This window comes from Dermacentor albipictus, chromosome 2 (assembly GCF_038994185.2).
Source record: "Dermacentor albipictus isolate Rhodes 1998 colony chromosome 2, USDA_Dalb.pri_finalv2, whole genome shotgun sequence".
NCBI classification, from domain to species: Eukaryota; Metazoa; Arthropoda; class Arachnida; order Ixodida; family Ixodidae; genus Dermacentor; species Dermacentor albipictus.
In genome coordinates, this window is record NC_091822.1 from 52,145,368 (window position 1) to 52,158,880 (window position 13,513).

Sequence of the window (13,513 nt, forward strand, 5' to 3'; positions counted from 1 at the left end):
TTTTGATTTCCTGACCTTAGTTGCATTGAAAATGGTGCATTTATTTTTCGTGCTTTAGTAAAGTAGCTTCCTGACACAGTTTCAATTTTAGGACGTTTTCGGCCCTTTCAATTATATTTCAATCCATTTCAATCCTGCCTCCATCATTCAGATCGCAGATACACCTTCATTCAAACCAGCAGTCTACCGCGCTGTCGCTTAACGTTTATTTTTTTTCCTTTATACCAATGTCTGCATATTACTTTCGTTTGTAACATACCACTCCTTCCTGTAGTGCCTTCGGTCCTTGAAACTATGTATAAGAAATATATAAATAAATAAATAAATGTAAATAAATATGCCCTCTGAGACAAAAGTTATTTCAAGCGTCCTCCTGGATGAAAAGTTTGAGTGGCAAAACCGCAACCAAAGCGCACGCTCCGGGATGCGGTAGACAAGAAACACCGCTGCGCCATTTGTCGTATTGGTATAAATAACTCGGAAAAACACGAGAACTGACGATTCCTTCTGCTCAAGAGACATAAAGAGGAAGAGAACGCGCGCTAACGTGACCAAGCAGGTTCGGGCGGGGTGGGGCAGAAGGGGCAGAAACGCGCGCCTACATGCTTTCTCCCTTGAGTGCGCGTCCGTGCAAGGGGCACGCGCGGTATCGACTTTGCGGTAATATCTCCGCTTTAAGGCGAAATGGATAGTGTCTTCACGCGCATTTTGTTGTTCCTGCGCGTCTGGTGGTGTCGGTTGCGTAATGTCAAGGTTTGGAGACTCGGTACGAAGCACTCGCTCGCGTTGTGAATGCGAGTTCGTGCTCATCGTGTCGGATCTTCATCGTGTCAGATGTTTGCCTGAGTGCGTGCGACACCGATAAAACTACGAACGTTACTTCATGTCGTCTCTTTGCTATCGCCATCAATGCTCCACCTTCCTGACGATACTGACCTTTTCTTTTTTTTGCTCAGGAGCAATATCCGTATCTTTTTACTCTTTTGTTTTTAATTCGTGGGCGCCGGTTGCGGGCAATATGCGCGGGCAGCTATGGCGTCCAAAGCCTACGGCGCGGCGCGACGCAACACACGCAAATCTCGGACGCCGTGAGCCATGCCCGCAGGCGCTGATAACCGGGCTAATATGGCCCGACATTCTTGCGTTTTTTTTATAAGTGCTTACTAACAAACTATTATGCATCCGGAATGCTCTTGGAATTGTTTTTATAGCTGAAACTTTAAAACCTCGAAATAACAGAATTCGTGACTTAACGAAGTTTTTCGCTGCAAGTAAAACTTCGTCATATTGAGGTTCAATTTACAACCTAGACGTAGGGCTCATATAAGCGCAGCTTATAGCGCTCTGTCAAGAAAAAAAAACAAAGTAAACGATTATCAGTGCCAACAAGTCGCATACTTGTGCCCTACGTAGTTTACCGCTGAAGTTAAGGTTAAGGTCGCGGGCTTGATACTGGCGGTGGCAGTTGCTTTTTTGTGGAGGTGATGTGCTGTAACCCTCTCGCACATTTAAGTGCATGAAAGAAAACTGCTAGGTAGTTAGAATTAATCAGGAGTCCCCCCACTACGGCGTACTTCTTAATCTTATCGTGGTTTGTGCACGAAAACCACAAACATTAATTTAGTGAGGCACCACATATACGCCATATTTTTAATCATGTATTTCAAATAAAATAAATAAATAAATAAAATGATCTAGGGTTTAGTTTTCAATCCGATGAATCTAGTTGAAGACCAGCGTCCCTTTGCACTGTTTTCCTGTCTCTGTTCGTCTAGTCAGTCAGTCAGTCAAGAACTTTATTGAAGTCCTGAGGAGTTTCAATCCGTTGGAGATCCCATGCGGGGAACTCCTCCGGCAGAAACCGTAGGCGACACCCAAGTCGGGACGGGAACGTGGTGACGCTCCGCCAGTTCTTGGGCCCTCTGGAGCCTTGAGTTGTAGTTTGAGGTCCGGGCTTTTGAGGGCTTCTTCACATTTGGGCTCACTGGAGAGAGGGCCCTTTGGTAACGCGGTACATTGCCATAGCATGTGCGAGAGTGAGCAATAAAGTTCTGGGCAGTCTGGGCAATTTGCAGGGATTTGTGAGTTATAGTGACTTAGAAGGCCTCGGGACGGATACGAGTCCGTTTGTAGCATTCGAAACGCGGCCGCCTGCGCGCGTTCGAGTTTGGCGTGTGGGAGCGGGAATTTGGTTCTGCCTTTCCGATAGTGGGAGGTGATCTCTTGGTAAGTGAGCAGCGGGTCATTAAACTGAATGTCCAGCCCCTCGTAGGCCGTGGGACCGTCGCGGCGGGCAAGTTCTCGCGCACGGTCGTGGGCCGTTTCATTGAGGTTAGCTTTTTGCGGGTGAATGTCTTTCCCCATGTGAGCGGGGAACCAGGAGAGGCACCGTTTGCTCTCCTTTGAGCTCGCTAGTAGTATACGCGCTGCTTCTTTAGATACGTTGCCGCATTCGTAGGCCCGAATTGCGGCACGCGAGTCCGTGAAGACATAAGTAAATGTGGGGTCTGCCATGGCAATGGCTACGGCTATTTGTTCCGCTTTAGCGCTGGTGCTCGTTTTAACCGATGCGGATGATCGTAGCGTTCCGTTGCCGTCCACGACCGCTATTGCGAAAGTGGATGTGCTGCCGTACTGGGCTGCGTCCACAAATGCGGTGGCTTCACGATCCGCGTCGATGCGGTCGAGAATTGCGCGGGCGCGGGCCCGGCGCCTACCCACGTTGTGTTGTGGGTGGACGTTTCTGGGAAACGGTGAGACTTTGTATTTGTCTCTAATTTCGCTCGGTAGGTTAACCGCGTGCTCGAGATAGGGAGACGGGGAGACATTGGCGTCATTTAGGATTAGCCTACCGGCTTTGGACGAGGATAGGCGGAGTATTTGCGCCATAGTCTGAGCCTCGATCACTTCGTCGATGTTGTTGTGCATACCTAGCTGGTCAACCTTTGCTGTACTTGCTCTTTGTGGAATTCCCAAGACCTGTTTGATGCTTTTGCGCATGAGTGTGTTTAGCTTCGTCTTTTCTAGTTTCGTCCAGTTGTGGGCAGAGGCGACGTAATTAATGTGACTCATAAGGAACGCGTGGTATACGCGCAGAAGGTTATCTTCGCGGAGACCCTTCCTGCGCCCCGAGACTCTGTGGATGAGTCTGATCATGTTTTCGGTTTTGGCGGTCAAGTGTTTGATCGTGAGTCCGTGGCATCCGGTGGATTCGATTAGGAGCCCAAGAATGCGTATGTGGTTGACTCGCGGAATCTGTTGTCCGTCTCTTGTGTGTAGTGCGAGCGGAAGTTCGTCTAGAGGTGTTAGGTGGCGGACTCCTTGGCAAGACTTGCGAAATAGTAATAGTTCCGATTTCTTTGAAGATAGTTTCATTCCTGTGTTTAGAAGGTACTCTTCCGTGGCATCAAGGGCAGACTGTAATGCCTGCTCCATGTCTCCCAGGGAGCCTCCCGGGCTCCAGATGGTAATGTCATCTGCGTATAGTGCGCAGTTTACGTTTGGGATGTGTCGTAGTTTGTCTGCAAGTCCCTTCATCACTATGTTAAATAGTAATGGAGAGATGACTGAGCCTTGTGGTGTTCCGACGGAGCCCAGCGCGTAGGGGTCCGACTTAAGGTGCGAGACTCGCAGTCGGGCTTCTCTGTCTTTTAGGAAGGAGCGTACGTACTCCTGAAATCTCTGGCCGAGGCCGAGGCCTGCCACAGACTCCAGTACGAAGCGGTGCGAGACGGTATCGAATGCTTTCGTGAGATCGAGGGCGAGGATGCCTCGAACGTCTCTTGTTTTAACGTCGAAGATCTGTCTCTTTAGGAGTAACATCACGTCTTGGGTGGATAGGTGGGGTCGAAACCCTACCATGTTGTGTGGTAGGAGTTCGTGTTCTTCAATGTAGCGTGACACTCGGTTTTGAATTACGTGCTCGGCTACTTTACCCACGCATGACGTAAGAGAGATGGGTCGTAAGTTGTCGAGGCTAAGTGGTTTGCCGGGTTTTGGTATGAGGACCACCGTGGCAGTGCGCCATTGCGTTGGTACCTCTCCTGTTTCCCACACGTGGTTGATGTCTTTCGTCAGTAATGTAACGGCTTGGTCGTCTAGGTTACGCAACAGTCGGTTGGTTACACCGTCGGGTCCTCAAGCAGACCTGCTGTTTAGATTGTGTAGCGCCTCTCGGACTTCTGCTTCCGTGAAGGCAGCGTCTAGTTCGGGAGTGGTTTCGCACTTTATGATCGGGTAATCATTGTGGTGAGCGACGCCTAGCGGAAGATACCGTTTGGCAATTTCTTCCAAGAAGGACTCTTCCGTTCCCCCTTTCCCTTTATGTGAGTGTAGAAGTCGGTCTAGCGCTGACTTTGATTATCCTTCGTTTGGCTGTCGTCTAACATGCGTTTCAGGAGGTTCCACTTACCTCCTGTCCGCATGCGGCCGTCTACTGCCGAACAGAGTTCGTGCCATTGGAGTCTTGTGAGCTCCGTACAGTATTCGTCTATGTCTCGGTTGAGGATCGCGATGCGTTTGCGCAGGCGTCTGTTGAGACGCTGCTTTCTCCATCGCGCAAGTATCGAAGCCTTGGCCTCGAGTAAGTGTGCGAGGTGAGGGTCAACCCTTGGGACTTCCAGTTCCGTCTCTATGGTTTTCGTGGCTCTGGTAACGTCGCCCTTTATCGCAGAGAGGAGTTCCGCGAAGGAGTCATACGTATTCGTATCTTCCTTCCGTAACGTACGGAAGGTATCCCAGTCTGTGAGGGTGAAAGATCGGGGTGGGGCCGTCGTGTTCGGTATTTGTGTGCGTATGACGAAGTGATCGCTGCCCAGGTTCTCTTGCGTGTTCGTCCATATGTAGTTTGCAACATTTCGGAGTAACGTGAGGTCTGGCGTAGTATCGCGCTGCGTCGACGTACCCAATCTGGTGGGGAACCTGTGGTCCGTCACCAGGGTGAGGGACAGGTCGTCTATTGCGCGCGAGAGGTTGTTGCCGCTAGGCCTGTTTATGGGGTAACCCCACGACGTGTGGGGGGCGTTGAAATCACCTGCTATAATGAGCGGTGAGTTTCGTGCCAATGACGTGGCTTTAGTGAGGATCGCGTGGAAGGATTGGTTGTAGTGCGCGGGGGAACTATAGACGTTTAGTACAAAGACACTTTGTTTTAAGAATCGGTTAGGGACGAGCTCGATTAGGACCGCCTCGATGCGACTGTTTTTTGGTGGGACGTCGTGAACGATGTGCGCGAGCTTTCTACTAACGAGCGTGGCGATGCCTCTCCTGGCGTCCCCTTCTCTTTTTGAGACGGTGCAGTAACCTGAGAGCGTGAGGGTTTCGCATAGGGTTTCCTGTAATAGTATTACGTGCGGTCTTTGGGGTTGAATTTTGAGGTACTGTTGCAGCGAGGATTTGCGTTTCGCGTAGCTAGCGCAATTCCACTGCCAAATTTCTAAAGTATCCCGTGTCGTGTTAGCCATGATGGTTTTGTGAGGAATTTATTGGCGCCGAAGGCTGCGTAGTCGTGTCCATTTGTTGTGGCTGGCTAGCTTTGTTTTTAATTTTTATGGCGACTTTGTTTTCGACAACCTCTACACGATTTGCTAGGGTACGAATACTTTGTAGGTTCTCTCGCGTGAGGCGCAGAATTTCATCTAGGGTGTCTTGCGTTACATTACACTCTTCTTCCGTCTCTGGGAGCGGAGGTGGTTTGCGTTTCGATGTGCTTACTTTTACATTTGTCTCCTGGGGTGGTGCCTGTTTGGGAGATTTAAGGTTTTGAATCTCCTGTTTCGCGTCATTAAGCTGTGCTGTAAGCACTTGTATGGTCGCTCGGAGACCCGCTAGTTCCTGTCGTAGGGCTGTGACTATCTCGCTCTCATGCTCGGGCAATGAAGACCGCGTTACCTGTTTCTTAGATGAGGCGTCCTGTTGCTGCTGCTGGTGGTGTTTCCCTCGCACTCGGTCGGCCCACGTCAGTTCGGTGTGGCCGGATGTAGGGCGCCCCCTGGAGCGGGAGCGGCTGTTGCGTCGTCCCCTGGAGCGGGAGCGGCTGCTGCGGAGGGCGCTGCGGCGCTCGGGTGTCGGCGTGACTGAGCGACTCCTTGTGGTCGCTACGGGAATTCCCGAGGTGGCGCTCGAATCGCGGTGACTGGCGCCGCTCGGTCCTCGGGAGCGGTTGCGGCCGGGTTGGTTGCGTCTGCGGCGGCGTCTCTGTCGCACGATGTAAGGAACTTGAAACTTGCGTTTGCAGTCCTTGTCGGCGGTGGGGTGTGGTCCACCACACAGAGTGCAGTGAGGAGTACACTGGTGATCTTCTGGTGGTGTTTTGAGGCCACACTTACGGCACCACGTGGTGCTGGGGTTAGGACAGACATCTGCGCGGTGACCGATGTTGCCACAGTTGTAGCAAATTTCGGTGTGCCTGCGAAAGAGCGTGCATCGAACAATGCTTGCTCCGCAGTAGATGTAACTTGGTACTCGCATTCCTTGGAAAAGGATTGTCACGGCTGTGGTGTTCTTGATTCTCTTCACCTCCAAGGCGTTGGGGTTGCGCTTCGTGACGATCAGTTCTCGGAGTTGGGAGTCGTTGAGCTCGAGGTCAATGCCTCGGACTACGCCTTTGCAGGTATCATCGGGTGGGGCCGGGTATACCGCGACCCGATACGTAGAGTCTTTCATGCGAATCTGTTGCACCGTGGCGTATGCTCTTGCGTTACGTTCGCTGGGGGTGCAGATGATGAAGATATTCTGAGTAACGTTGGGGCATATGGAGTCTTCCGTGAGGTCTTGAGGAGCCAGGGCTGCCGCCATTGCCAGGGCTTGCTCAACCTGCACTGGTGTGGATTTGGCCACGTTGAGACCGTCTCGGGGCCTTACGATGATACGGAACGTGTCCCTCGGTAGCTGAGGGAGTCTCGAGGTGGCGACGAGGCGCTGGTATGCGCTGTTCGGTCCGGCGGTGCGATCGCCGTCCCTTCGTCTGCCACGTGTACATGACGAACTTGCTCCTTGGGGTTGACTGGCCTTGCCCTTGCGTGGTTTGCGGTTATATGCCGCGATCCAGCCCGGGTCATTCGCGTCTTCCGGCGATATCGTCTCACCGGGGACGATTTCCATGTCGGTAGTGAGTGACTTGCGTTGGTCGCCCTAGGCCTACCTGCCTTTGCACGCCGAGGTTGAAAATTCCAACGCAGAAAATGTTGAGAAAGGGTCCACCCACCGAAATAAATCCGGTATCCACGGAATCCTTGTAACTTGCTGCCTTCGTTGGTGCGCAATTCACTTCGATTTGGGCTGAATAACCTCGTGAAATCATTGATGATATCGGGAGCCGATGTTTGCTTGTCCGCACTAGTCGGCGCCCCACTACATCCTATGTTCGTCTACCTATATTTTTTTCCCGGATTCTCTAGAAATGTCTCCGATGAAGCTGACGGCTTAGAAAAACGGTTTTGCCGTCGCAGGTACACGGTCATACGGTTACTGTGAAATGCGCAAGACATTGAGCAGACAGCTTTATTGACTTCCGGAAATGGGAACTGCGCTAACTATGCTGCCACGTTTCTTGTGCCAGCTCTTGGTCTTCTTTAGCATCGCACCACAAGCGCCAATAATGTGAGGTTGATGTAATATCATGAAACGTAGCGTCTCATGTGAGAAACGGGCTCCAGCTACCGGTGGGGCTCGACTCCATAAGTGCATTCACAAAGCTTTTATTTCGCAATCATAATTTGCCACTGGCCAGCTGCCTTCGCTAATAAAGCGCAAGGGACATCACCAGTCGCTAGAACGCGCTTTACGCAAACTTTTAGCATCCGGACATTTATCTGGATATTGGCCTTGCTTTCAGTCGTATTCACGTATTCAAGACGGTAAGTAATGGTCAAATGCCGGCACACGACTCTTAGGTGCTTGTGAAAGCGAAGAAAGTGTTTTGAGGGCATGGGGGCCCGATGGCTTGATTAATATGAAGTGCCAATACGTGTTCACAACGCTCGTAGGCCGAAAACAAGACTGCCTCTACTGTGCGCAGCTTCTTCAATCTTATTGCGGACATCCACGATGAGACGACGCTGTGTCGACGCCATATTTATAAATTTTGGGGATTGGCCTTGCTGCAGTTTCTCTAACTTCACCGCATTGGAAGGAATATGTACAAGAGAATAACTTAATGGGCAGCTTTAAAAAACAATATTGTTCAAAAGATTGGTCAAATATCAATTCACTTTCAGCTAGAAAAGCCGACAAAGCACTCGCGCTTGAGAGCTTACACACTTAGTTGTAACTTTTCTGTTGCATTATAGCAGCCTTCTGGTCAAGATTAAAACCCGGCTATAACGCTGCGCTCCACGAACAACTCTCATGCGTTCCAACCGACCAATCTGAAAGGAAGATAGAGGATGTCCTGTAAACTCTGCTGAAGCAGGGAAGACACTCGATGCTACATTCAAAATTATGCCACGAAGGTACTCTGGCCCCAACGGTAACATTTCCTACCGAAAATTCACAAAACCAACCATGCCGACTGGTCTTGCAGGAATGAAGCGTGACTAAAAAAATGCATAGCCTTATTAACGTTCTTATTAAAGCCATCCAAAATTCATTCACTTCGCACTTCAAGATACAAGATACTTCCATCGAAACGTAGCAAACCTGACTGTACCAGCAGGAAGCTACTTAGTCACGATGGATGTTCCATCTTTGTACGCCAAGATTCACCACGCCGAAGGCATATCTTCCACTATTTCTGCATATGCCAAAGCCAACTCACCCATCCACTAAGAGCGAGGCACAATTGAGAGGCATAATTATTCTAGCACTCAAACATAAACACTTCGATTTTGGCAACAGATGTTATTTGCAAATTAACGAAACAACGATGAGAACCAATATTCCTTTAATAGGCTAGTAACTTCACGGAGTCATTACAAGTCGTCTTCATGAAGACATCCTTCATAAAACCAATATTTTTCACGAGCTTCTCTTATGATATATATTGTATTTGGCCGACGCTTGACAAAGCCTCATGCAGTTGGTTGATAATTTCAACTATCTGCGGCCGTCACTTCTCTTCATTTACAATTGCTTTAGATGAAGTCTTCTCAAGGTATTGTACAATTCCTAGCCGTCACTGAGTTTATGAATAGATATTGTGTCTCCGTGTCCCTGCTTAAAGATTCGACAGACCGGCTGTTGTGCCCACACTTCTGTAGGCCAGTGCGAGCACTCAAGAACAAACCTCCCTTTTATCGCTGGATGTTGAAGATCTTACAAGGAATATGTTAGCGACAAGAAAACCAAACAAGGTGCTTTCTTTTTGCTAACTGGTCACGTGTTACGCCTCTAATCAGCACATCTAACCACGTCGTTTCACCGACTAGCCCTCATCGTATCATCACTAAACCATCCCCTATTATCGAGCTCACAGAGACAGAATGGTGTAAACCAAAAATTTATTTATTTAAGAAAACACTGCTGGTCTAAAGCGAGACTATAGGCGGGGCTGTGCGCTACATTGGAATTAACACAACACAGAAAATACAGAACTGAAAACAAATAATGAAATCTACAAGTGATCTTACAGCAGCCAACAAAAAGTACTAATCGTACTAAATGAAAGTCAAATGATGCACAAATCAAAGTTACATAATACTACAGTAATATCAGCACCACATAAGCACCACAGTAGTACCACGTAGACGAGCACGTGGGGATTGGCCCGTCCCGCGTTTAACCGTACGTGGCTTAACCGTGTACGAGGAAAATGGGATCCTGGGGGTTCTAGCCGATGTGTGGTATTGGGACCTTTAAGGCACCCTAGCAGAGGCCACACACCTCTCGACCTCGGCTTCACGTACACGACACCCCCGGAAAGACCCGCGCGCGAGAAATCAATAGTTGCCTTTTCGCATCCTCCTCTCTGCCACCTCTATGATTATCTTTCTCTTACTTTCCATCGTTCCTGTCTTCTCCTGGCTTCCTTTTATTTACAATTTTTCCAGGCAGCAAGTGTTAGCGCTGCGTGCGATAATAGCCTACCCTGATTATAACAGATTTGGTTATACTACTGTTGTACAGCTGGGCATGCCTTACCTGTCTTTTCAAGGTACTGCAGCATCCCCCCGTGCGGCTCCATGGTGGGTGGCTGGCGATGCTGCCGAAAATTCTACACATAGCTGGGGCAAGTACTATTCACACACATCCTGATCGCCCCTTAGAAATGAAGGCGCCCCGAAGAAGCATTCATGTCTTTATCTTTTCTTTTTTTGCCGTCAAAGTGAGAATTTTCCGCGATTTTACGTCCCACACTCCTAGAAAACCAAAACGAAACAAAAATGATCTCTCCTTCTTTAGTTTCGAAATCATTCACTGATGTTCTAGGCCAAAGCTAGGAAGTTTCCAAGATAGCAGGTGGAGATCTCCTTCTGGAACTCCGAGATAAGAATCAATATGAAAGCCTGCGGAATCTTGGGCTTTTTGTCGGCGTTCCAGTCAATGTGACTCCACATCGTACCCCGAACACCAGCCATGGTGTCGTATCCGATAGTGACTTGATTGATCTGACAGAGGCTGAACTACTTGAAGGCTGAGGTGAGCAGAACGTCATCAGTGTAAAACGAATCCAAATGAGGCGCGATTATAAAGAAATACAGAGTAAGTATATCATTCTGACATTCTGTTCAAATGTGCTATCCGAAACAATCGAGGCAGGCTATCAGAACATCAGGGTCAAGCAATTTATTCCAAATGCCATCCGATGCTTTAAATGCCGAAGGTTTGGCCACAGTTCTCAGAACTGCCGAAACCGACTAACCTGTACCAAATGTGGCGAGCATGAAAATCCATCCTAATCATACGAGAACACTCCACACTGTGTGGCTTGTGATGGGGAGCACGGGCCGTACTCCTGGTCCTGCCCCTCTTAGAAAACAAAAAGAAATGGTGGCGATTCAAATCAAAGACCATACGTCGTTTAAGGCCAAAAATACATTTGCCGAAGTGGCGCGTCAAGCGGCAACGCCACAGCGGCCTCTGGCGGCTGTCCATCCGACACACAGTGAGCCGACGATGATATCAACCGCCCCCTACACGGCTGCGGCTGGTACTGCTCCGCCATCCCAGAAAAAGGGGCCATCGGCCTCCGGACTGGTGGCCTCAAGCGCCTCATTCCTTGAGAAGAGGCCCTCTCGTAAACCCAACCGCTCCAAATAGTGGGTGTCCAGCGCCTTCGAGGAAGCGATGGGCTCGACTCCTAGTAAAACGGCACCTCTAGCACATAAGGTGCGGTGAGATTCTCTCGACTGCTCCCAAAAAGAGAAACGTCTCATTACGGAACGGCAAAAGCCTGTGTAACCAAATTTTTTGCGCTAGACAAACAGCACCGACTTCTTTATAATTATGGATATCCAAATATTACAACGGAACGTGAAATAACTTCTCCACAATCTTGACGATGTCAAAGAACTCCACAAATTCAGTCCGAAGGTGCTGTGCGTCCCAGAAAAACACATAAAATTAAGATATACAAGCTTTCTAAAGTAATATGCCGCCTATAGCAAAGACCGCGATTACGCACTCGCCTCTTCGAGGGGTGTAGTCCCAATAGTCAACAAGGGTGCTGCATGTCAGCATTTTAAACCTCCGAACATTTCTTGAGGCAGCTGCTGTACTGCATTTGTTTGCATTGTTTGCATTGTTGCATGTTTGCATTGTTTGCATGTTTGCATTGTTCCATTGTTTGCATTGTTTGTAAATGCATTGTTGCATTTACATCCCCCTTGCTATCAGCTTTGCAGAACACAGTTTCAGAGCTTCATTGATAAACTTGATCCGGCATACGTAGTCGTTGGTGATCTGTTGTGATATGCGAGCGCGCATGATAGCAAATATTGTATTTTGTTCAGGTGCATGTTTAGCGAACAATAAAAAAAACAGCGTTCTATAGCGTTACATAATCGTCCACAGTCTTAAACATAGTGTCGAGCACACTAATGCAATTACCTGGAGTGGTCCGTTCTGAAGAACTCCTTTTGGGGCGACCACTTCCCAATTATGTTAAACTTCCAAGGAAGAAGAAGAGCACACGGCCAAGCTAGCCAGATTGTCTATTCGATGTCTGCCAAGCAACCACTGCGCCAGCCAGATCGCCAGTGCTTGGCCCGAAAGAGAACTCCTAGGCCATCCAGCGGTTCCTGCTTTGCGTCGCCTGACTTGTCCGTTATGCTTCATGCTGCCAGCTGAATTATTAAATACACTCCTTTACAATTGGTGGAAGTGCGTGGATTTAAAACATCTCCAACCTGGAACTCTGGTCTCGGACCCTGTCACAGCCTGACTATCCCAAAGACGTCCTGCGTTCGCGGTCTGCTCTGGCGCTCTTCGGCACAGAGATCCAGTGGTTTTCAGCGGTGCGGAAGAGCATGACGTCAACGACTGGCTGCCTTCATACGACCGGGTGAGCTTGCACAATCCATGGGATGATACCTCCAAGTTAAATATCGTTATCTTCTACATTGCTTGCGGCTCACCTGTGATATACAAATCATGAAGCCGACTTTCAGTCCTGGTCAGCGTTCAACATGGCTTTCGGTGAAGTTTTCGATCGCCGAGCCGTCCGCATGTTGCGCGCCGAGCAGCGGCTACAAGAGCTATATACAGGGTGAGGCATTGATCACTTATACTGAAGAGATTCTAGACATGTGCAAATGTGTGGATGCTTCTATGTGCGAAAATCTCATAAGGTAAAATACATATTAAAGGGCGTCACCGAAGATATTTTTTAACGTGTTCATCGCCAAGAGTCCGTGTTCTGTAGCTGAGCTCATAAACGTGTGCCAAAGCTACGACGAGTTCAGGAGGCAGCGAGATTTGACCAGGTGCCCTTCAGTGGCCGACCAGGCCCTCTCTGCCATGGGCATCCACTCTGATCACTAAACCCTGCTCACAGAAATCCCACCATTCGTGCTGGAGGAAGTTGCACGTCAGCTTTCTCTACTACATTCGCTGACCTGCCTCAACAACAGCCGCGGCCACAGTCGCCGCCTACATGGCTCGCGCCGCCGCTACCGCAACAACAAGCTGCTGAGGATCTCCCAGTGCAGCATCAACAGTACCCTGCCGCCGCTCCCCTCACGTAAGCCTCTGTCGCCGCGCAGCCTCCCTACCAACCACTTGTTGCGATGAATCTACGGCCGCTGCCACCCCTTCATCATCCCCTTAATCGGCTTGCTCCCAGCAGTGTAAATCCTTGGCACACGCGAAACAAAAAACCTATATTTTATGCCCGTGGTATATCCGGACATCGCGCACGATTGTGCCGCCGCCGCATCCGCGCACTCTAATGGCTTTCCGCAGACACCCATCTACGCCGAAGCGCAACCTTTCCAGGACGCTTACATTTATCAGCAGTCAAGCAGGCCACCAACCAAGCACCCGGTGAGGCCCAACCACTGGCATGCGTTGGCACGCTTCGGTACGTGCCGACAAGCGAACTCATCGCTTTGCGTCGGTTGGAGGAAAAGGGCACGCA